Genomic DNA, 5634 nt, shown 5'->3' with positions numbered 1-5634 from the left:
GGCCTGGCTGAAGTGTCATCCCTCTGACTTAACATTAAAACTGAACCTTTTTTTCTCCTTCGAATGGCACATATCACACATTGCATTGTTTTAGAATGACAGTTGTCTCTACTTCCTAGCTGACTGTAGGGTCCCTGAAGGTTCATATGTCATAAAGAAACATCTTATTCATCTTTGTATCCTTAGTGCCTAGGGGATAATAAATACTCAAAATGCATATTCACTAAATGGACAAAAGAAACTTAGCAGGAAGTCTAATATTGAACACAACACACTGGATAATTTTAGGATTGACATTGTAGCATGTGGATGGTGCTTCTCACATGTTCAGGAAGCATCAGGGGTTACTAAAAGTTTATTCTTGAAATATAGAGGAATTTGGGGGTGAATTTTAATTTCTTCACCTCTTCTTAATGGCCAGATTTTTTTGGTAGTACTGTCAAGAGGGGGTCCTTTCATACAGAAGTACAGGGATATTATGTTGTTTACAGTAAAGAGAAATCCTGGTAGCACCAAGTCACTTGATTTCTAAGCCAGGTGGAATTCCACTTTCCTGGTTCTCTGGAGGCAAGGGATGATATATGGTCTGTGTGTACTCGGCACACTCAATAACCGATTCCAGTCTCATTTACGCCTTTATGCTGAGATCAGCATTCAAGAGTGCAATGAGGGAAAGGAAGCATTCCTTTCATGATTCCACCTCAGACTTGAGCACCACACTATGTTTAAACACACATGATATATATACCAGTAAGTAGACACAGATGATGTTTTGTAGAGGTAATCATTACTATACCATCTGTCAGGTTCTGCAGTTGGTTAGGAAAAAAGAAAAGAAAAGAAAAGAAATTAGTTTGGCAGGATTTGCTCTTCATGAAATCATGTTGATTTTTGCCAATTCCATGTAATTCGATATGGCCTTGCAAAATGAGTAAAAGAAAAGTGCTTTCACATTGTGCTACAGGAAAAATATGGCCATTGTTCTTATGACCTTTGTTAAATTTTTTTTAAAAAAATCAAGTATGAGTTAGGTAGGGCCATAGTGAAAAAAAAAAAGAGAGGAAAAAAAAATGAAGGAGATAGAGATAGCTGGGTAACGAATTCAGAATTACCAAAACTGAAAAATCGTTTTTAGCTGGAATATAATTGATACGTGATTGCTGTATCTTAAACTAAAAAGAAGAAGAGGGATGAGATCTAAAACATTCTGGGATCAAATTATGCTTGTTGCAAGACTTGGAAACCTGTCTTTAGATTTATGCTAGTAAATTTCCACAGATACGTGTGTGTTTATGAAAGGTGACATTAACACACAAAGGATCTTTTCCTAATTTAGACTGAAGTTTTCACATGATTAATGTCTTGTGAAATACAGGAGATGGAGCCAATATTACCCATGAACATTATTACAGCCAGTGCCATGGCTGGCTACCATGTTGATTTCACAGTGATTTTGGAAGAGGCTAATTGAGCTTTATCAAATATTAAGTAAAACGCCTAATACTGATTTGTTGTCCATTTTACTTTTATTAAACAAAATGATGACTAAGGATTTAAAATAAGAATACATTCTAAACAAACATTTATGAATGGGTTCTAATAAGGGATAGTGTATATGTAGTATTTCCAGTTTTTGCTGTGAATGGAGGATGCAGGTAAGAGAATTACAAGTACATCATAGTCATGTTAACCTAATTTTGTCATTTTCTTTTAAAATAACATTTTTTTTTAATTCATGAGAGACACACAGAGAGAGAGGCAGAGACACAGGCAGAGGGAGAAGTAGGTTCCATGCAGGAAGCCCGACGTGGGACTCGATCCTGGGACTCCAGGACCACACCCTGGGCTGAAGGCAGGCACTAAACCACTGAGCCATCAACCACTGAGCAACCCCCTAAAATAACATTTTTAAATCAATTATATTTCCTGCTACTTGCAAACCATTTGAATGAAAGTTATATAAAATTAATTATTTTTACAAATTCATTCAACTAATACAGAACACATATTATGTACAAGACACTGCAGGGCACTGATACAATAGATCTGTCAGTAAAAAAAAAAAAAAAAAAAAAAAAAGGGCAGCCCGGTGGCTCAGCAGTTTAACGCCACCTTCAGCCCAGGGCATGATCCTGGAGACCCGGGATCGAGTCCCATGTTGGGTTCCCTGCGTGGAGCCTGCTTCTCCCTCTGCCTGTTTCTGCCTCTCTCTCTGTGTCTCTCATTAATAAATAAATATAATCTTTAAAAAAAAGATTTGGTTTATATCTTGCATTCACAGATAATGTATGACAAAGTATAAGCCACAAATTATATGGCATTTTATTTTTAACATATGTTAACAAATAGCTCCCTCTGTTTCATCATGGCATTCCACCAAATATTTAAGCTTATGTTAATTTGAAAAGAATTGCCCTTTTGTATGGCTATCAGAGAAACTACAAAAATGGTTCTAGATGTTACCTACACTTTCCACATGCAGCTCTGTGCTACACAGTTTCCTTTTGGGGCCTTTAGTTCCAATCTCTCTCTGTCTTTCTCTGTGCCAGGAGGCTAACCCCTATGGACTGGATCTCTAGGTTCTCCTGCTCTCTGCTTCTCATGGCATTCAGCAGTGGGGAACACTTGCTGGTAATATAAGTGAGAAGGATAGAGAAATTGGGATATTCTTTTTTTTTTTTTTTTTTTTTTTTTTTTTTTTTAATTTTTATTTATTTGTGACAGTCACAGAGAGAGAGAGAGAATGAGGCAGAGACACAGGCAGAGGGAGAAGCAGGCTCCATGCACCGGGAGCCTGACGTGGGATTCGATCCCGGGTCTCCAGGATCGCGCCCTGGGCCAAAGGCAGGCGCCAAACCGCTGCGCCACCCAGGGATCAAATTGGGATATTCTTTCCCAATTTTTTCTTCTGCCCCTTGATGATGGCAGTGGCCCCATGATGATTGCAGTCTCTATGGATATAGCTCCTGTCCAGTGGCTCCTGTTATAAGACTATGGTCTTCCAGGATTCTGTTAACAGTTTTCCTCCTCTTGCCCCTTCTGGCCTCGGGGTGAAGAGGATCCTGCTATTGCTCCTCCTGGATGCTTTACCACCCTCTTTGTTGGTTCACTTAACTCCCCCCACACCTAAGTTATTCCTTTACTAAATTCTGTTTAGTTAAGCACTTCCAGAGTTCCCTCTGTTTCCTACTGGGACTCAAAAAATCCCCCCCAAAATAATTTTATATCCGGCTAAGGTTTTCAGTGGTAACATGAGAGATTGAAAGCAATTTGAACTATATCTGATACACCAGAATGATGGAATTCCGTTTCCAAGCAACTTGAAGACCAACTCTTCTGCATTTCCAGAACATAATTATACAATACAGTTGGATGGTTACTTTAATTATTTATAAAGTTAATTAACTGACTGGAAAGGAATTCAATCCTGATTTTTGTTTTGCTTTGCAACCAGTGTAAATACAGTGAGTACTACTCGAGAGGTGGACAAGCAATGGCCTAAGAGCCAAACCTGACCCACTATTCTCTTTTTGCAAATAAAGCTTTTCTTTTTTAAGATTTTATTTCTTTATTTATGGGAGATCCAGAGAGAGAGAGGCAGAGGCATAAGCAGAGGGAGAAGCAGGCTCCCTGTGGGGAGCCTGAAGCAAGACTTGATCCCAGGACCCCGGGATCACAACCTGAGCCAAAGGCAAATGCTGAACCACTGAGCTACCCAGGTGCCCTTGGTTTTGGTTTCCAAATCCATCACAGACAAATATGTATCCAACTAAGCATGGCCAGTATACAGCCTTACCACATGCAATCACCCTATACCAGGTCAACTGGCCCCCTCTTTCTTCAGAAAAAGAAAGGCACTGTTCGTGCACTCAGATGTTGTGGCAACATCAAATTGCTACTAACCATTTACTTTCAGGGTCCAAACTTGCCACGTCAGGGGACACGTCATGGGACATCTCCACACAGTTTTGAACTGGCACCTGGTTACCACACCATGCGTCGCCCTGTACTAGAGCAGGGTGGGGGAACTACATCTGTGGGCTGAATCCCACCTGACGGCTGTTTCTGCAAAGAATGTATTGTCAGACACCTGGATTTTCAATGGATGCTTCCCACTACCACAGCCGAGTTGAGTGGTCGTGACAGGGCCTGTAGCTTTCAGGTGTCAAACATTTACCATCCGGCCCTTTAAGAAACAGTGTGTGGACCCCTGTTGAACTGGACACACTAAGTAACAAAAAGAAGGGGTACATTTCAGCAAAGTTGACACCACCTGTCCTCACCTTACCTGCTCCTCTTCCAAGGAGGCACAAGATCTGATGCTTCCCACAAGCTTCTTGCTCTGGATTGGACTAATCCTTCCCAAAAGAAAGTTGCCACAGTGTTTGCTTTATATCCATGGCAGAGGCCTAGGGAGGATTTACACATCGATTATCAGAAAGAAAGCCTTTCTGGGCCTTCTCCGTTTGGGCATGCGTATGCATATGCGTGCGTGTCCTCACCCACATGTGGCATACCCAGGTGCCCTGCAAATAAAGCTTTCCTACAGCACCACAGCAACACCTATTTCTTTACGCATTGTCTATGGCTGCCTTATGGTACTATGGTAGAGGTGATTAGTTGCAACAGAGACCCTAAGGCCTGTGAAGCCTAAAATATTTGCTACCTGGCCTTTTACAGAAAAAGCTTAAATAATTGATTGAATGATATATTTGCCATTTTATTTCTGTTGGCCTCATTTAGATACAATCTTCTCTGTGTCTTGTGTGTTCAATATGCTATCTTGCACATATGGTAACTCAAAAAATATTGATTAATGAAAAAATGAGAATGCACTGACAAATATAGAACTCCTAATCTTAGTTTTATTCTAAACTCAAAGAATACAGTTTTATTCCTTTGCAAGATGTATTAGTCAAGTTTAGATATGGTTGTGGGAATTTGAGGTTTGATGTTTTAAAAACTGGTAAGCTGGAAGTTCTACAAATCTAACATATGATGACTACCATTATTAAAAATGCATTTGGGGGGTTCCTGGCTGGCTCAGTTGGTAGAGCATGGGACTCTTGATCTCAGGGTCATGAGTTCAAGTCCCATGTTGGGCATAGAGTTTACTTAAAATAAAATTTAAGTTTAAAAAAAAGTCCATTTATAAAATAAAAATAAAAACGTATTTGGTTTCCATTTATTGATTAATGTAAGCTGAGAGGTATATTCAAATTTTGATTATTGTTATATTTTCTAATGGTGGTGTAAGAGTGGTACAGTTTTTGAAAATAGTGTGAAATAAATGCAATGATATATTAATCTCTGAGAGGTAGAATTAGAGGTTTGATTTTTTTGTTTTTTTTTTCCTTTATGTTGTTGATCTTTCCAAGTATGGCAATGAAATGTATTATTTTCATAACAAGAAAATAAGGTAATATAAAAAATATGAGACATATTTAGCTCCATGTAACTGAATATTTTACATTGCTGCCTTAGTTTAAGAAACCAAATATTTAAATACAAATATTAAAATTCCCCCTGGCCTGATATTTTAATTACAAATTTTATAAAATAAAATTGAATCTGAGAACTCTTCTCAAGCTAATATTTGAAAACATTCAATTGACACATATTGACTGAAAATTA

General features: G+C 38.7%; 1 non-coding gene across 1 annotated transcript; it reads left to right on the top strand.

Annotated features, from left to right (window-relative positions):
* Window positions 1–5032: 5032 nt before the first annotated feature.
* On the top strand, window positions 5033–5105 carry TRNAK-CUU (transfer RNA lysine (anticodon CUU)). Its single transcript has one exon. It is a non-coding gene; the product is annotated as a tRNA-Lys (tRNA).
* The last annotated feature ends 529 nt before the right edge of the window (window positions 5106–5634 follow it).

Source organism: Canis lupus, chromosome 11, assembly GCF_048164855.1.
Source record: "Canis lupus baileyi chromosome 11, mCanLup2.hap1, whole genome shotgun sequence".
Lineage (NCBI taxonomy): Eukaryota > Metazoa > Chordata > Mammalia > Carnivora > Canidae > Canis > Canis lupus.
This window is presented reverse-complemented; position numbering and strand designations above follow the sequence as displayed.